General features: G+C 43.3%; 1 protein-coding gene across 2 annotated transcripts in view; it reads left to right on the forward strand.

Annotated features, from left to right (window-relative positions):
- The window catches only part of SYK (spleen associated tyrosine kinase), a 93,455-nt gene that overhangs the window by 8,586 nt on the left and 66,779 nt on the right, over positions 1-18,090 (forward strand). The window lies entirely within an intron of this gene.

Here is an 18,090-nt window from a genome sequence, read left to right on the forward strand (position 1 = left end):
AGCAAATTCAGTAGGAATTGGACAGAACATCCTGAATCAATGAGGTTAATATGAGAATGTCTGATGCTTTTGCATACGTCTCCTTCCAACACAGATTGAGCTGACTATCAAATTTACCACCCAAAGTGCACTAAACTAATGTGAGAAGCTGGTTTAAAAGGATGCACCAAGCCTTTGTCTGCACATCAGACCTGCATCTCTGTGGCTGTCCCCACACAGGACAGAATTGCTACTCTCTGCACACATTACTGTCCCTAGAGTTGGGGAGGGGGCATACATGGGGTCCTGAAGGTTGGAATGGAGAAGGAGATAAAGGAAAATTTCAAAAGTAGTTCTGTTCCATGGTGGAAACACTTGTGATGCAGTGGGATTTCAGTGGTTCAGTGAAAGAAAGGCAGCTTGACAACTGCAAAGAAAAGATGCCTTCTAGAATGAAGATAGAAAAGTCATGTATGATTTCCCTGAAGGAGCCAATACCTGCGAAGATGTGTGCATGATATTCTTTCTAGATTATCCCTTCTAAGAAGACTCTGGGAACTGTCAGTATCCATTAATAGAGGAATGGTGTATTAGTTTGCTAGGGTCGCTGGAACAAAGTACCACAGACATTTATCATATCGCAGTCCTAGAGGCTGGAAGTCTGAGATCAAGGTGGACAGGGTTCGTTTCTCCTGAGGCCTCTCTCTTTGGCTTGTGGACATAATCTTCTCTCGGTATCTTCACATCTTCTTCCGTCTATTGCATGTGTCTGTGTCCTAATTTACCCTTTTTATAAGGACATCAATCATAGGGGATTAGGACCTACCCTAATGACCTCATTTTAACTTACTCACCTCTGTAAAGACCCTATTTCCAAGAAAAGTCCCATTCTGGGGTACTGGGGGTCTGGACTTCAACATATGAATTTGGGAGGGGAAACAGTTCCTTCCACAGCAGGTGGTTAAGTGGAGCCTGGTCTCTCCTCACAAGTGGCCTTGCTGTGCTGCCATTGAGAGCACGAGGGAGCTCTCTGGTATCATGATACAGGGATTTCTAAACCAGCTGAAGTGAGCTTCATGCACAGATAGTTATGGAACATGATGTATGTGGACACCACACACAAAACTAAGCAAATTAAAATGCTCAAGAAACAATTGTCCTTCCACCTTAGATTAGCATTTTTTTAAGAAAAGAAACTTATGAGACCCAGAGAAAAAAATGAAACATAAGAATGATGAGGAGAGACAAATTCTCTAAGATCTTAAGGCAAAACTGCAATGGAAAGTGGAGCAACGGACACAAATTCCACGTGGAAATTAGTGCAAAGCAAGGGTGGCCTTTCCCATCAGTCAGGAAAGGGAGCATGGGTTATCAATTAATGGTCTTGGGAAAACCAGCTGATAATTTGGGAAAAATAAATCTTTGCTCTGTATACCAAAATAAGTTCCGGATTTAACAAAGAATAAAAATATAACAGTGAAATCATAAAAGTTCTAGAAGAAAACAGGCGAGTTTTAAAATAATTGTGGAGTGAAGGCCTTTATAAATATGGTAGGAAATATGGAGCCATATTAGAAAATAGTTGATAAGTATGGTTTTCTAAAATTGTAAGCAAGTCCCTATACAAATGAAAAATATATATAAATAAGTGAGGGAAAAAACCTATAAGATATATTTATTTTCAAGGTCTGTGGTAAAGGACCAGTAGCCTTCATATGCAGTGAGTTCTTTCAAATCAATGAGAAAAATAAACACGCTCCAATAGAAAGATCAGTCAAGGACGCGAACAGGCAACTCAAAATGTAAATGAACCCAAAGCACACAAATATGCTTTGCCTCTGTGTAATCTTGCATTGATTTAAGGGTTTGCTGTGTGGTGAGGTGTGGGGAAAAGAGACACTCCCACAGGTCAGCACCAGGAGGGCGGTTGGATAACGTCTTCCGAAATGTAAAACGCACATATGCTTTGATTCAACAATTTCACTTTTAGGAACTTTTTACACACATAAATTGACAAAAGTGGTGAAGAAATGTGCATACAGTAATTCATTGCAACATTTTATTTTGTAATAGCAAAGAAGGAAGGAAGGAAGGGAGAGAGAGAGAGAGAGAGAGGGAGGGAGGGAGGGAGGGAGAGAGAGAGAGAGAGAGAGAGGGAGGGAGGGAGGGAGGAAGGGAGGGAGAGAGAGAGAGAGAAAGAAAGAAAGAAAGAAAGAAAAAGAAAGAAAGAAAGAAAGAAAAAGAAAAGGAAGGGAAATATGTATCATGCCTGGTTAAATAAACTATGGTACATCCATGCTTTGGAATCATATGTGGCCTTTTTTAAACATGTGGAATCTTGTAGACCAAAAAATAAAGATGTCCAAGTTATATTCAGTGAAACAGCAAAATGTAATATATCGCTATATTTTTAAAAACACATACATGCACATAGCAATGTAGGCTCTATTGGAATGTTATTTACTACATATAGATGCAAGTCTGCCTATACCAATGTGTGTGTGTAAATATGCAGAGAGATCCCAAAACAAAGGTACCAAACTGTGAGTAGCAGTTGTCTGGGGTGGGCAGTAAGGGAATTGGTTTTGAGAAAAAAAGTGCAATGTACATTTTTACTCTGCATACAGCTGTTTGCAGTGATCATGATAAAATGAGGTTTGCTTAAGGGTCTGGGGGCTAAGTAGGATGAGACCAGGAAAAGAACTAATTCAGAAACAAAGCACCAGTCATGGCTGTTGGGACTATTCTGTCTCCAAACAAGGCATTAGGCTTGGAGAGGTTGGGTGCTTTGCCCAGCGTTATACAGTCGAGGTTCTCAAGTGTGCCTGTGTACAGCCGTCACCCGAGCTTGTCTGGTCCACTGATGCCCAGCCTGCCTGCAACGTTTCTGATGTGGTCTAATGTGTGACCTGCCTTTGAAAATTCATTATTAAGGCCTCTCCACCAAGTACAGCAGCCAAGGTTGAGAACCACTGGTTTAGAATGAGTTAATGGTATTGTATAGCACACAGGCACATCTTTCAAGCCTAACACAATTTCCACCAAATTTGAATGTATTGGTACACTGGGTATAGTGGCAGCTGTGTGTGCCTTTGATTGTAGAGACTTTGGGCATATTAGCTGGTGCATCCCCACTGTGTGTGTGTGTGTGTGTGTGTGTGTGTGTGTGTGTGTGTGTGTGAGAGAGAGAGAGAGAGAGAGAGAGAGAGAGATTGATTGAGAGAGGGAGAGTGATTGAAAGAGAGAGAACGCACATGTTTCTATGCTGCAAACACTCCATTCCTTGGGAACTTGGATTCATAAAGTCTGGAGGCCTGTGGCAGTTACAGAGGCAGGCATTTGAGGAAGGATGTCAGCGTGTTCTCAGCACACTGCTGTGAGACTTGTGGGAGGTGAGCACACGTTGAAACAATTCTTAGAGAAAGAATGTGCGCACTGGTCTGATAGAAAAACCACCAGTAACATTTTTTACCCAAGATAATGTGAATGATTTCCATCTCTCAGATTAGTTCTTAGTGTGACTCCAAGTCCACTGTACTTATCTTCTGTCATCTGCCTGTTTCATATGAGATGGTTTTTCTCATGAGAAGGATGTGAATGAACAGTCTTGCTGTGGGTGGAGAGCCAGGGCCTGGGTTTCTTGGTGTCTGTGGCTTCTGGGCCTCGGAGCCTGCAGCAGATGGTGACAGAGGGGCTGCTCCCGCTATGGGCCATTTGGGGACAGTCTGTGGCTGGGCCTCCCGGTGCAGACCCTGTCCGTCCAATCACACACGTGGGAGCACCGTGCGGCACTCACATGGGGAGCCCCTGGAGCTCACCAAGAGCACCCACATTTATATTTTGTAATAAAACGTCTAGGACCACTACTGTAACCCATAAAGGTCCAGTTCTGAAAGCCCCTCTGGGGGCAGTGTGGGTGGCGGAAGCAGACCAGGCACACACCTCTGATTCTGTTACTGACCAGGATTCTTGGCCTCCTTAAGCAAAAGAAATTGATCAGAGGCCAGACAAGAAATTCTGGCAAGGCTTTATTGGGGCCCCTGCTGCAGCAAGGGGGAGCGGGAACAAGCAATACGTTCCCTTGCTCGCTCCCTGAGGTGGGGGGTGAGCTGTTTCCTTATATGGGGTGAGGGTAGGGGTAGGTCCGGGGGGTCAGGCCAGAGGGCTGACTTAGGTGGTCTGCCCACCCCTTTGGTGGTGCTGAGTGCAGGGGGCATGCGCAGAACCCTGCCTTTGCTCCTGACCCCCTGCTTTTGCTCCTGGCTCTTCAGAAGTGGCAGTTGGGGCTTTTTTGGTCTTTTTTGTATCTTTTTGTCCATAATTTGCCCCAACTGCACACGCACATGGTTATTTTTAGTCTCTTATAGTTTCTTTGTATTTTGTTCCTGGAGGAGACGTTTGTCCAGGTGTGAACATTGCAGCAAAGGGTCGCAGGTCTCGGGTCCCAGCCTGTCTCAATTCATCATTCCTTGAAACTCCTTCAGCCCTGGCCACCTCATCTTCAAAACTAGGCCAGAAAGACCTGCCCCTGGGTGGTTGTGGCACCCAGAGACCCACGGTGAAGAGTGCCCATCAGCCTGGCTTGCAAAGAGGTGCCCTGCAGAGCAGTTGTATTGGGGTACAGGAAGTCAGGGAGCTACGTAGCCTCTGGTTACCTGGGGATTGAAAAGGGGGTCTTCTGGGGACAAAATGACATTAGAAGACTTTATGGGAAGGTCACAGAAAGAGTGGCTCTGGCCCAAGTGTCATTTGACTCGGAAGCAAATGAGTGTCTATTCCCTGGCGGTACACCTGGGAACCCTCCTGGGTTTTAACAGGCAGCCCTTGGGGAGCGTGTTCCCCTGTCCCCAGTGATTGGACAAGGATACCTTGCTCAGGGGGTCCTGGCAGTACTCTCACCTGAAGTGCTAAAATGCTGTGTAACATTATTTTGGCCCTTGTCATATATTTTTACAACATCAGTTTGGAGACCATGCTGTGGACATTTTTGTGAGCTCTGTGCTGCCAGCATGGGTCCCTCTGTGCATGTGTAGGTGCTCTTAAGGTCCCCTCCTTACATTTCAATATGTCACATAGGATTTGGATACAGTAAGCTAGATATTTGGAGTAAAATGTGTCTCTCGTTAATAGAAAGAAAACCTAGAGCCCCAAGTTTGGCCCAAGTAGGAGAAACATCTGGGAGGGAGAAGTGTCTGGACCATACAGCTTGTTCCTCAGGGTGAATTTATAATATTCCCTTTGTCGACCTGCAGTCCCATCACGTTGGTCCCAGGGAGGTGCTGCCTGCTGCCCCACCTCGGACACCTAGTCCAGGTGAGGACAGATGGTGTCTCCCCAGCTTCCCTGGCAAGGATCTAGAACTGTGCTGTTCAGAACATTGCCGCCAGCCACATGTGGCCATTTACATTTCAAATACTTAAACTGAAATAAAATGTGAAAATCAGTTCTCAGTCACAGTGGCCACATTTCAGGGGCCACTAGCCACATGTGGCTGGTGGCTCTGTGTGGGACAGAGTAGAACAAACATCTCCATCATTGCAGTACGGTTTTTGGGACAGATTAACCACTCTGTGTTACACCTGAGCCCCATGCAATTCTTCCTGGGGAGTCAGGAGACACAAGCTTCTACCCCCTCCCACCTTTCCTAGCCCTTGGTACCACTGTGTGTGGACAATGCATCATTACACTTTTCCATGTGTGGACCAGGTTGTCTCCCGTTTCCTTAAGAGGCTCTGACCCTGGAAAGTGGTGGTGGCATCAGAATGCCCACATCCTTCAGATGAGACCCCAAGTCTTGTCCACAGGATCTGGGCTGGCCCTTTCATCCTCAACACAGTGACAGTCTCCTACTCACCACAACAGCTCCGCCAACACAGATACACACACACACCTACATGTGTGCACATGCAAACAAACCATGGCAGTCTGGGTAAGTGAGAGGTTACTAATGAGTAACATAGGAAGGGAAAAGGTTCCCAGTTGTTTTCTTGGAGCGGTCTAATGGGAACCCAGCCTTGGAGAATACTAGGTAATGTATGGTGGGGTTGAGCACCCTTTGGTTCAGTATAGTTTCTGAAAGAATAAACTAGTTTTTTTGCTCAAGAGGATTTAGAGGTAATGGAAAAAACTTTAGTACTGACTAATTTCTCTGCAGTAAAAAAAAAAAAAAATCTAATGTCATTTTCTCAAAATATTTGGAATCCAAGGTTCTGTCCACTTTAAAAGGAAGACTTGAAGAGGCAGTGTGCTCCTCGTCAAGTTAAAATGAGGAAAATGCAGTGCTTACCACATGACCATGTTCTGTCCTTGCAAATACAAGAAAACAAGACTCATTTCTGGAATGTGCACCATGTGCATTTGAGAACTCCGAGGGCAGTGGAAGGGGTGAGGTGGGCTGAGAGGCAGGTCATCCTGTGAGAGGCAGCACCCGAGGAGCGTGTGATGGGGAGGGGACAGGTGGAGGGGTCCACCGCAGGCAGGGCGACCCACTCCAGCTGGGCGCCTGCCCCATCCACGAGGCTCCATCTCTGCCTCATTCTCATCCTGGGTGGCGGGGGAGAGATGTGCCACTTGCCTGTCTCTGGAATTCCTGTGCTGCTCAATTTCAGGAGAGATAAAATACCACAAGAGAAGCAGTTGGAAGGGTTTGCGAATTATAGAACTTCCTTTCATGATTCAGCCCGACATCAGGAAGTGGAGCAACATGTATGCTATTCCCAAGCTGACTTCACACCCCCGGCCAATACGCATGCGTGATGGACAAGGCAAACACGGGCAAGATTCTTTTACCTGAATTACTGTGTTAGCAGAATAAGTACGTCTCAAAATCAGTGTGTGTGAGGAGGTTTTATTGAACTGAAAGTGGTTTCCTGAATGATGCCTTTCCTGTTTCTCTTTTAGAATTCTATGTAAAACTTTGAATTTTTTACTCTGCCCATCTTCCTCCGTTCAATAACGCGTGCCGCCCTTCACTTCAGTGGCCAGCTCTGTTTGGATCAGTTTTGAACCTTCCATACAGAGGCCATAATTCTAGAGCAGTGATTCTCAGTCCTGGCTGCTTGTGAGAATCACCCGGAGAACTTTAAAAAAAAAAAAAAAAAAAAAATGTTAGTGCTGTCGGGGCCCCAGCCCTGGAGGTTCTGAGTTAGTTTGGGTTAGAACCCTCTCTCCAGTACTTAAAGTAACCTGGTGGTTGTCACCTGCAGCCAGGGCAGAGAATCACTGTTCTGGCCTAGAGCTTTGCTATTGAACTTGCTGTTGAAAGCACTCTTCTGTGATTTTATGTGCATACCCAACACCTGGGGTAGCAGCCCAGGCCCTCAGACTTAGACACCCTAGGCTGCTGTGGGCCCCAAGTCTGCACAGATAAGAAGCATCTGGAGTGATTTTTTTTTTTTTTTTTTTTTTTTGCGGTACATTGGCCTCTCACTGCTGTGGGCTCTCCCGTTGCGGAGCACAGGCTCCGGACGCGCAGGCTCAGCGGCCATGGCTCACGGGCCCAGCCGCTCCGCGGCATGTGGGATCTTCCTGGACCGGGGCACGAACCCACGTCCCCTGCATCAGCAGGCGGGCTCTCAACCACTGCACCACCAGGGAAGCCCCCATCTGGAGTGAATTTGAAGCAGTCTTGGAGGTGTAATGGGCCTGCTTGGCCTTTGGACTCTTGGCAGAAGCATTAATGCCTTCCTACTGTTCACAGTCCTCTTAGTCCATGTCCTGAAATTGTGCTGCTTATAGCCAGCCCTTAGCCCACCTGGACCTTTTGTCTCTGGAGTGGACACTCTTGCCTCCTCTGGGGACCTCAGCCCTCTCTATGCTGGCTGGGAACATGGCCCAGGAGAAGTCTGAAGCCCAGTACTTTCCTTCCCTTTATAGGATCCTGGATAAGAGAATCCAGGAGAAAAGTCCTCTTTTATTTCTGGAAATTTACTTTATAACTCTAAACATCTCTTCCACTCCTTTATTTAAATTCTCTACTTCAGGAACATCAATCTTGCATACTTTGGATCTCCTTTGTCCTTCTAGTCCTTTTCTGTTGAATTCTTTCACTCTTTGTTCATCTCCATTTCATTTTTCTCAGGCTATTCCATCCTGTCCACCACCTTCTTCACAATGTTAATGTCTGCTCTCTTTTTGCTGTTTGAAATAATAGCCATCATTTCTTTCCTGCCTTTTTCCCTGATCTCCGGCTTATTTCCCATGACTTTTCTTGCCTTCCCATCTCATCCCCTGCTTTCATGTCTCCATTTAGAGTTACTGTTCTTAACAGTGACTCTTCCGTGAAGTCCTTTGATTCCATGGCTATATGTGTGGTTGTGATTTCATCTGCCCCTTGGGAAGATTTTCTGGCCAGTGTTCTTTGTGTGCTATTTGTTTCTCTTGTTGCTTCTCTCCTTTTATTCTTTTAGTGTAATTGTACAGACCAAGGGGTAGGTTCCTCATCTTGGAAATGAATCATGTCAGGGAGCGGCCCAGCATGTGTTCTAGCCTAACAGAATATCTTCCTCATTTAAAATAATGCTGTGTGTGTGTGTGTATGAGAGAGAGAGAGAGAGAGAGAGAGAGAGAGAGAGAGAGAGAGAAAGAAAAAGAAAGAGAAAGAAAAGAAAGAGAAAGAAAAGAAAGGAAGGAAGAGAGAGAAAGAAAGGAAGGAAGGATGGATGGACGGAGGAAGGAAGGAAATGAAAGAAAAAAGAAAGAAAGAAAGAAAAAAAGAAAGAAAGAAAGGAGAAAAGGAAGGAAGGAAGGAAGAATTGCTTAAACCTTTACTTCTTCCCATAGAGGCTGCTAGCCATTCAGAATCTCCTCTCCACCCTTGGGAGGGGGCTGGCTTCCTCCTGCTGTATAGAAGCTGCACGGCTGCAGGCTTTGAGGTCTGCAGCAGCACCTCTGCTTCCTTGACTGTCTTTCCTAAAAGTCTTCATGCTCCCAGGACAAGCCTTTGCTGCATTTTGCTGCTCCCCTTGGGTTGTTGCTCCGGGTGAGAGTGGTCTACTACTTCCATGACATTTCTCTTTCTTGTTCTTTTTGGGGGGTGATTTTAGAGAGAAGGGGGTCGTGACATCTTTACTCTATCAACATCCAGGCTATCTGATATTTTGATGTTTATCATACAGGACAACTTTAGCGTGTTTGGCATTTTTGTCAAACAACTAAGTTTCTACAGGAACAATTAAGAACAAACAGATAAACAGAAAACTTCAGAATGACCACAAAAGTTCATGTGGCACTCTTTGCTTCTGCCAGCCTCTCTGATCTACCTGGCCAACTGGGGACGTTTTATTGGCTGGTTTCTTGATCTGTTCATTACATTGATTCATTGGCCACCTTCCACCAGCCAGGGATGGTGGCAGGTGTTGAGGCTATAGCTGTAGCCAGTATCCTTCTCTGTACTCAAGTTGTTTACAGTCAAGTTGAAAGAAAGAGCAGGCCCAGCACCAGGCCTTAATCAGATGTAACCTCATTTATTTTTCACAATAACCATTTAAAAAATTCAGAAAAGTGCAATAACACTCATAGTTAACAAACACTGCCAGTTTACCATTTTTGCCTTTATTTCCTCGAAAGAAAGAACATCCCAAATAAAGTAGAAGTTGAACCCTTTTTGTGGAGAGTAACTTGCTCAAGGCTGGAGAGCTGGTGAGCAGCAGGCCCCTCTAGGTACAAAGTCTGTTTATTCTTGTATTTACTTTGCTGCATTGCCTTATGTACAAGGCATTGATTGTGCCATGTTAGCTGTGCGGCTCATCTACAGCACATATTAACACCTACGATAGTAAACCAGACGGATTTTTCTTATGCAATGGACTGATTTTTAGTAAATGTAAATAAAGCCTACATTTTTGAGAGTGCCAAGAAACATCTTGTTAGAGAGCCAAGCAAATAAAGGGAAAGGTGGTTATCAGAAGCTGAGATGAATAGAGATGTGAATTTTCCAAATGTTAGTATCTCTTGACCCTTGTGTTGATTTTTACAGTAACTGACACTTTTTCATCTAGTTTGTGACCATTGAGGCCCCTTGTGAATATTCCAGAAGTCACTCAAAATGGATAAAGAATGAATCTAAGACTTATATTTAGCATTCTGCATGTTCCATATTTGCAAATTCACCTACTCACCAAAATTTATTTGTAACCCCCAAATCAATACCCATGGTGCTTCTGTACTCCTTTGTGGACATGTGCAGAGCAGCAAAATACTTGAGTCACCCGACATGCGTGTTCCTAGCTGAGGCTGAATAAGGTGAAGCTCTGCCTTCTAGCCTCAGCTCATCCTAAAAACAGTGTCTTTTTTGGGGTCAGTTAAGTAGTACATTTTTATTTTTGTGCTTTTTGTTGGTGATTTTGCTGTTTAAAATGGCACAGTGCTGAAGTGCTGTCTGGTGTCCTAAGCACAGCCTTCCTAAGCAAAGGAAGGCTGTGTTATACCTTATGGGTAAAATATGTGTGTTAGATAAGCTTCATTTAGGCATGAATTGTGGAGCTTTTGCTGTGAGTTCAGTGTTAATGAATCAACAGTATATATTAAATAAGGTATCTTTAAACAGAAGCACACATAAAACAAGGTTATGTATTGATTGGTTGATGAAAATGTGACCTTAGGCTCTTTGGAACCTAGCCGTGTATTTCCCTTAGGAGCAAGGGTTCAACATTTGCTAATTCAGTGTTTGTGGCAACATTATAAAACATAATTATCACGAATAATGAGAAATGACTGTATTTTATTTTATTTTTTTGTACAAATCAGGGAAATAATTTTTAAAACCCAGTTAGATGTGACTGTTTTTATGAGACATATCTTTGAAAGAAAAGAACTATTTTATAATCCAGTTAAAATCTCTTTGCCTTGCATTTTGTATTAGTTAATTAAATTAGCAGGTTCTTCTTGAGCTTCTACTGTGTGCCTGGCACTGTTCTGGTACCAGGAGGACATCGGTGAACAGGTCCAGAGGTCAGATCACAATCATCAAGATTAAAAGTCCTGACACTTCATCAACATGATTTTTGTTTAAATTTGGTAGCAACCCTAGTGAGTTCTCAAAACAAGAGTCTGATTCTCACGCGAGTGTTTTCTTATGAAAGAATAGTTTTTCATAGCAGTATTTTAAAGTAAATATCTTTCTCATAACCAGGGACTGATTTTATGGCAAGTTCCCTCCCAGCTGCACAATTGGAGGCTCGTGATGAAATACTGTAATACACACCCAAGAGAAAGTCCTCGTGGCTCACAGTATTCAGACCCCTAGGTCATCATAGGTCATATTGGCACAGGCTGACTCAGAAGGCTGTCAGGCAGGAACTGCTCTGCTCAGCAGGGCGACGGCAGGCATTTCCCTCCAGTGGGGTCTTTACTGCTTCATATAGCTCAGGTATAAAGAGACAGGTCCACACCCGGAGCATGCCCAGGAAGCCAGCTATCTCTTTGAACAACAATCAAGACAGATTAAAGGTCCCGCTGGGGGCTTCCCTGGTGGCGCAGTGGTTGAGAATCCGCCTGCCGATGCAGGGGACACGGGTTCGTGCCCTGGTCCGGGAAGATCCCACATGCCGCGGAGCAACTAGGCCCGTGAGCCATGGCCACTGAGCCTGTGCGTCCGGAGCCTGTGCTCCGCAACGGGAGAGGCCACAACAGTGAGAGGCCCGCATACCGCAAAAAAAAAAAAGTCCCGCTGGAAACAGGCCAAACCTTTGGTTTTTATTAGATATTTATAGTTCATCCAGTCCAGATGCAATTTATAAAATAAAATGCTAATTAGCATGAGCAAAAGTGGTGTTGCCTAAATAGGTGGGCACCACATAGCCAATGGGAGAAGGGCATCCTCTGGTGGGGCAGAGCCTGTTCTTTAGGTGGGAAATGTTGAACCCAAGCAATTCTTGTGATAAAGGTCATACGTTCCTTGGAGGGTAAAATGTTGGTCATTTTAGCAGTTGGAGGTTTCTGTGAACAAAATATTTCCAATGATGTCATAATAGAGAATTTTTTTTTGTTTAAGGCTGTATGTTTTCAAAGTTTCTTGCACCTTATTCTTGATCCTCTCTATCACTTTATGTTCTAGGAGTGTGTTTGTGTCTAGGGTGTTGTGGTCACTCCCACTTTTTCCAGTAAAATCCATAAAATGCAGAGCATCTTTACTGATCATCGTTGCCCAGGCTGCAGTTGATGTGCCTGATTATAATCATGGGCCTTGTGTAGTCAGAGTGGTGGCTGATGGGGACAGGCTTCAAATCTGTCTTTAAAGCCCATATTATGGAACATAAGTTTTATGCTCATTTTTTAATATTTTTGCATGAAAAAAAGCTTACATTTTTATCATGAATGTTTTCTCACATGCAGACACATGGAGAAAAAAGTGTAATGATCATGTGTATACTCATGACTTAGTTGTGGTAATATTTGTCCATATTTTTTTTCTGAAGTGCATTCCAAGTAAAGTACAGATATTAAAAAATTTCACCCCTAAACACTTTAATGTTCCTTTCTGAAAAAAGGCATGATATCCCCCCTAACACAATTAGCATTAGGTGGCATTTGTAATTATGGCATCGCCCTAGCTGCAGAACCACAGAGACAGGTGAAGAGGAATGTGTGAACACACCATCCTGGCAGTGATTGGATAAGAAAATCTAGGTAAGGAGGTCATTTCCAATAGTGAGGGTGTGCACTTAGTCGTCACCCTGCCTGCCACTAGGACACTTATCCTCATGGCCAACCCGGGGCATATACCAGTTGCCAGGCTACGTGCTGTGAGCATTTCACGCAGATTGGCAATGGAATCCCCACGCTGCTCTTGGAGGTGGGTTTCACCAAGATTCTCGTCTTGCAAATGAGGGAAGCGGAGGCTCAGCTGCATGGTTTAAAAGCAACAGATCCAGTGTTTGGACCCAGGGACTCTGTCTTAAGCTGGGACTCATGAGCCTGTCACAGGCCACCTCTCCACCCCATGTATGCAAGGCTTTCTGTGACTCTACAAGAGGATTTTGCCTAAAATAAGGCACAGAAAATGCTGCTTGACCTTGCTCTTCAGGTGAAAGTGAAAAGTGAACATTGCTGTCAAAACACAAGGCCCTTAATTTTGCAGAGTTAATGTACTTTTATTGGTGTAGACCTCAAATGTTGTTAAAGGTTGTGCAGAGGGAAAAAGAAGGGAATTAAGACAATAAGGCCCACAACTTCTCTGTAATTTGGGACAAGATTATGGTTTATTAATTAGTCAGGTAGAAAATAACACCGGTCAATATCTAAATGGGACATATCAAGGTTTTCTAAATATATTGTATTTGGGGGAGTGTGAAAAACAAATATTTTTTTCATTCTGCATTCCAGACCTGCATGAAAAAGCAGAGACCTAATCATTTGAGGCAAAAGTAGTTTAGGACTGTCTCCGAGCTCCTGGGGAGAAGATATGGAAAGGGTGTGCACTGTGTGTCAGAGGATGTTGGGCTCTCTAGTGATTTGGAGTGAAATAGTGTGGAGTGGACTCAGGACCCTGGAGCACCTGTGGGCTGCCTTAGATTTGAGATGAGCAGTTGGGATGCCTATCTGGATAAAACTGCAATCACATCTCACTCACTCACTCATTCATTATTCATTTGACAAATGTTTATGGACCAGATGATCACATCTGAATCATTCTTTCATTCATTCATAAATTCATAGGTATGATGTGGTTATGGACCATCTATTATGGAGTAATCACATCTGGATCATTCATTCATTCTTTCATCTGACAAATGCTTATGGACCATCTGTTATAGAGTAATCACATCTAATTACTCATTTATTTATTCATTCATCTGACAAATGTTTGTGGGCCATCTCTAATAGGATAAATACCAGGTAAGGGTGAAAGAAAAGAGACACCATCTTCCAGTTTCAGCTTCAACAAATAAAGAACTTAAAATAGGTGTTCTCAGTTTTATTCTTAGAATAAGAAAAAGCTGGACTAATTGTGATTCAGTGATTCTTCTTAGACTATCAGAAAACTGAAGTCTTAGGGTAGATTGTCACCTAGAAATCTGGAAGAGACAGGTGTATTTAGAAACACCAAAACCCGCTTACCTGGCGTGATGCTGCTGGAGCCCTAACCAGACAGGAACTCTTTTTTTTTTTTTTTTTTTTTTTTTTGTGGTACGCGGGCCTCTCACTGTTGTGGCCTCTCCCGTTGCGGAGCACAGGCTCCGGATGCGCAGGCTCAGCGGCCATGGCTCACGGGCCCAGCCGCTCCGCGGCATGTGGGATCCTCCCGGACCGGGGCACGAACCCGTGTCCCCTGCATCGGCAGGCGGATTCTCAACCACTGCGCCACCAGGGAAGCCCAGAAGTTTTTATAGTCACATATCTCTAGAAATAACAGGCACAGCATACTATGCAGGGCTACATGGGGAAGCACCAGGTTTGGTCAGGAGGCAGAGGGAGAGGGGAAAATGTGGACAAGAGCCTTTGTTGTGATTTCTGTGGGAAAGAACAGGTGAGGCAGGGTAAGCAGTCTTGGTATTGGCTAGTTTGAATGATTTCAGTGGGCTATTGGTGCATAGGGGCTTTCCCTAGTTGCCTGGTACCTGACCTTGGGATGATTGGGGTAGGGGAATAGTGGCTTGGCATGTAAATGAGGTTGGTGGGGGATTCGTTGTTTCAAATACAAAAGACACACTTGTAGGAGAGCCCAGATGAAACAAAAACAAAACTCTTACCTACAGAGGAATAAGGATAAGAATTATAGCAAACTTCTCATCAAAAACAATGCAAACAAGAATTGGAGTAGTAAAAGCTATGAAGTGTTGAAAGGAAAAAAATAAAAGCAACAACCTAGAATCTTATATCCAGATAAATTTACCCTTCAAAAGTGAAGGAGAAATAAAGACTTTCTCAAACAAAAACAGAAAATTCACCACTAGCTGACTGGCCCTACAAAAAATACTAAAAGAAGTTCTTTAGTGGAAGGAAAGTGATATAGGTCTGAAACTTGGATCTATCTGAATAAAGGAAGAGAATTATAAAGAAGAGAAAAATAAAGGTAAAATAAGATATTATGTTTTTCATAATCTTAATTGGTCGAAAAGGTAACTGTTTAAAGCAATAGAAGTAACTGCGTATTGGATGATTATAGCATATGGATACATGAAATGAATGACAGTATTGTCTTAAAGACAGGATAGAGGAATTGGGAATACTGTGTTACAGGGTACCTGTATATATGAAGCAGTATAGTATTATTTGAAAATGGAATTTAAATTTTAAAATGTATTGATATATTGTAAACTACAGGACAACCACTAAAAATGTTTAAAAGATATACTGGGAAGATATAAAATGGAATCATATAAAATGCTTGATTAAAACCAGAGAAAGCAGAAACAGAGGAGAAAAAAAGAACAAATGCAGTGAATTAAAAAAAAACAGATACAAACATTGTAGATATTAATCCAACTAAGTAAGTAATCACTTTAAATGCAAATAGTCTAAGCACACAAATTAAAGCACAGAGATTGTCAGAGTGGATCAAAAACCAAGAACCAACTGAATACTGTCTATAAGAAACCCACTGTAAATGTTAAAACCCATATAAAGTAAAAGTAAAGGGATGGAGGAAGATAGTCCATGCTAACACTAATCAAAAGAATGCTGGAGTACCTATATGAATTTTAAACAAAGCAGACTTCAGAAAATGGAAGATTATCAGAGATAAGGAGGTATGTTACATAATGATAAAGGGATCAGCTATCTAAGGAGACAGAACAATCTTAAACTTGTGTGCACATAACAAAAGAGCATCAAAGTACAAAAGGCAAACACTGATAAAACCGAAAGGAGAATAGACAAATCCACTATTACAACTGGAGATTTCCATCACCCTCTATCAGTAATTGATACATGAAGTAGATAGAGAATCAGTATGGATGTAGATGACCTGAGCAGCACTGTCTATCAACTTGATCTACTTGATACTTATAAGATATTCAGTCCAACAATGGAAAAATACAGGCATACCTCGTTTTAATGCACTTACCTTTATTGTGCTTCACAGGTTTTGTGTTTTTTACAAATTGAAAGTTTGTCACAACACTGCGTCAAAAATCTCTACGCGTACCATTTTTCAACAGCATTTGCTCACTTCATGTCTCTGCATCACGTTTTGGTAATTCTCACAATATTTCAAACTTTTTCATTATTGTATCAATATTTGTTATGGTGATCTATAAGTGCCTCTCCTTAAGTGTGGGCTGTGCAGAGTTTCTTCCTTCCAAGTAGGGTGGTATGGAAAGGAGATGGGGTCGGAGAGCAACGTTAGAGTGGAGAAACCTGACAAACCCCCTTTGCCAAGGATCAAAGATTAACATCAGTAGTGATAAGTCATGCTGATTGAGGAGAAGGGAACTTTACCTCTGTGTTCTTCCTCCCCGAAACACATACCCCCCAGTCTAACCATGAGAAAAACATCAGACAAACCCCAACTGAAGCACATTCTACAAACTACTTGACCAGTACTCCTCAAAACTGTCAAGGTTATCAAAAACAAGGAAAGTCTGAGAACATGTCATGGCCAACAGGTGCCTAAGGAGGTATAACAACTAAATATAATATGGTATCTTGGCTGGCGTCCTGGAACAGAAAAAAAAGACATTAGGTAAAAACTAAGGAAATGCAAAGAAAGTAATAAAGTATGGGCTTTAATTAATAATAATTTGTCACTATTGTTTCATTAGTTGTGAGAAATGTACCATAATCATGTAAGATGTTAATAATAGGGGAAGCTGGACGTTGGGTACATGAAAGCTCTCTGTACTATCTTTGCAACTTTTCTGTAAATCTAAATACATTCTAAAATTAAAAGTTTATTTAAAAAGTAAGAGAGAGAGATGAATAGATATAATCTCAGCCTTCTTCAGGTAGACAGGAATTCACCAAATAATCACACACGTCTAAGTAAAGGTAAATTAAAATTTAGTCAGAACAGTGGTCAGTATTACAAAACAGAGGCACATGGTACCTTGAGGGGAGTTGGATGGTCTGAGAGCATCCGAGGACACTGTACGGAGAAAGCCCAGTGGGAGTGAGATCTGAGGGAAGCTGATGTGGATGCTGGGGGACAGGGACATGTTTATTCTGAGATCAGAGAGTGGACAGTGGTGGATCTTCAGCAGAGAAGTGGTGTGATCAGGCTTTGTTTGAAGAGAGGACGTGTTTGGAAGACTGGAAGATAAGATGCATGGAACTGGTGATGCACTACTTTCAAGAATTCGGAGGAGAGCACTCTCTGAGAGGACTTAGGTTTTTGTCTCTAGCCATTACATGGATGGAGTCCTTGAGCAAAGTTCTTGCAAGTTCCTGGTGATGCTGATGTTGCCAAAGTTCTGAACTTGCATCTGGATGTGCTGATAGAGGCACCTTTTCACCTCCACCTGAGGGTCTCTAAAGGCAGTAGCTAAGAGAAGGGCTGGCTTCCAACATTGGTCTTCCACTATTACCTGTGTGTTTTTCAGGAAGTAACTTGATCCCAACGTCCAAGTCTGTGAATTGGGGGTGACAGTAGCCACTCCCTTTAGGGATGTTATGCAGGTCAGCCACCGCCCTCCGAGGGAGCTGCTTCCCGTTGTCATCCTGGTCGGCATAAACCTCTTTGTGGCTTGGGTTTATCACCTGTAAAATGGTAATGCTTTTTGCATTGAGCTGTCATTTTTGCTGGCTTCAGGTACAGGTTAGCTACTGTTACTTTTCTGAACACATCCTTGGGAGTCTCCTGGGCTCACCCCTGTAAACCACCCACCGAGCTCCTTCCAGCTTCAAGTGTCTGGAGAGGGTGTCTCTCTATCTTGCCTTTCATGGATGTTTCCTCACCTTTTCAGAGTGAAGCCTGGCTAGGCTCTTCCCAGCTCTTTTTCCAAGAGTGGGGGATGACGCAGCCTGGAGTGAGAAATTCAGAATCATTCTTCCTGCAGAGTGTGTGGATGTTTAGGAGATGCTTGGAGAGCACCTCCTGACTCAGCTTGAAGGACCTCACCAGAGGTCCTCTGTGGAGTTGTGTCTCCTGCTGGTACCATGAACGGCTGTCTGCCAGGAGTCCTGGGAGCAGAGTCGGAGAGGGTTGGCACATGTACTCTGACCCTGCGCTTT

This window comes from Kogia breviceps, chromosome 8 (assembly GCF_026419965.1).
Source record: "Kogia breviceps isolate mKogBre1 chromosome 8, mKogBre1 haplotype 1, whole genome shotgun sequence".
In the NCBI taxonomy this organism is placed as follows: Eukaryota; Metazoa; Chordata; class Mammalia; order Artiodactyla; family Physeteridae; genus Kogia; species Kogia breviceps.